Here is a 1,715-nt window from a genome sequence, read left to right as displayed (position 1 = left end):
TGGCCCGCCCGTGGGTCCCAGGCCTGGACTTCCTCCTGCTGTGGGTCCTTGGGCAGGGCTGCGCCTCCCCAAGCCTGCTTCCTGCTGTTAACCTGTTCCCACAGGGTAACCAGCTCACAGGGCTGGGCCTGGCACACAGCAGGGACTCAACAGGTAACTGGCTGGTTTGTGCTTACATTTACATACATTGTTCAACACTTGACACAAAGTATTCTGCAAATTTGTTCTTTTTCCACTCAACATCATGGAACTAAGTTGATGAGTTAGTATTGGCTAGTATTTCATTGTATAAATGTATCAACTTATCCATTAGATGTTATGGTTGCCTCCATTTTTTTATTACAGTGTTGCACAGAATACCTAAATACTTCCTAAGGACATGTACACTTCAAAAAAAAAAAAAAAATGAAAATAGTTTATCTAGACCTTGGCAATTATGTATCCTATGATTTTCCACACCCTATATTTTAGATCTGTGTTTCTGGTGGAAATGCAGCTTTCATTCTGTTTTAACATTTTTTAAAGCAAGAAACAGTGTCACACCACACACAGACATGTGGAAACATGTGCTTTATTTCACACAAGTTCTATCCACAGTATTCCACAGTGTGTATCCTTTTATGTCTGGGCCTTTTTTTTTTCAATCAGTATTGTTTGTGAGATTACCTGTGATGCGTATTTTTAAAATTTGTTCATTTTCATTTTTATCCAGCATTCCCTTCTATAAATATTCACAAGCAGCATGGGACAGCGGCAGGAGTGAGATCTGCCCCAGATGGAGGTAAGGAAGAGGTGTAGCACCTCCTTGTCTCTCGTTTCTACCCAAAGGCAACCACTTTGATGCAATAGTATAGTTTTTAAATAAACAGTGCCTATTATTTTGCAAACATGTTTCTTTCACTCAGCCATGTTTTTGAAGGTTTATTCAGTAGATACATGTAGCTTCTGCATCTGGTTTATTCATTTGGAGTGCTACATATATCTCACTGCATGTCTGTGTGCCATAGATTATTCTACTGATGGACGTTTGGTTATTTATTTTGGCTGTGCTGGGGTCTTAGTTGTGGCATGTGAGATCTTTGCTGTGGCATGCAGAATCTGTAGTTGTGGCACCTGGGACTCAAGTTCCCTGACCGGGAATCAAACCTGGGCCTCCTGCATTGAGAGATTGGAGGCTTAGCCACTGCACCACCAGGGAAGTCCCATCTGGCTATTTAGTTTTCTGCTATTCCTCACCAAGCTGCTTGTCTCCTTGTGCTCACGTACGTTTCTCTCAAGTAGATCAGAAATGGAACTTGGGGTCACAGGCTATGTGCGTTTTCAGCTTTCTCAGTATCTGCCAAATTACTCTCTAAAGTGGCTTTTATTAGCTTGACATCCCTCCAGCAATGTGTAAAACATGCCAGACTCATTTCTTTCTTGGTGTCATATTTGCCAGCCTGGTCTATAATGGTATTATCTGTAGTTTTATTTCACATTTCCTTCAAATTGGATGTATATTCTCAGCACGAATCCTTGTTATCTATGTTGCAGTGTCTTTCTTGTCTGTTAACTTGTACGGTATTTTTGGTCACTTGGTTTTCACTTATTTTTTAAAATTATTTGGCTGTGTCTGGTCCTAACTGCGGTGCGTGGGCTCCAGGGCACAGCCTCAGTGGTTGCAGCCTGTGGACTTAGTTGCTCTGTGGCTGTGGCATGTGCTAGCTCCCTGACCA

Source organism: Cervus elaphus, chromosome 22, assembly GCF_910594005.1.
Source record: "Cervus elaphus chromosome 22, mCerEla1.1, whole genome shotgun sequence".
Classification (NCBI taxonomy): Eukaryota; Metazoa; Chordata; class Mammalia; order Artiodactyla; family Cervidae; genus Cervus; species Cervus elaphus.
Note: the sequence above shows the minus strand (reverse complement) of the source record.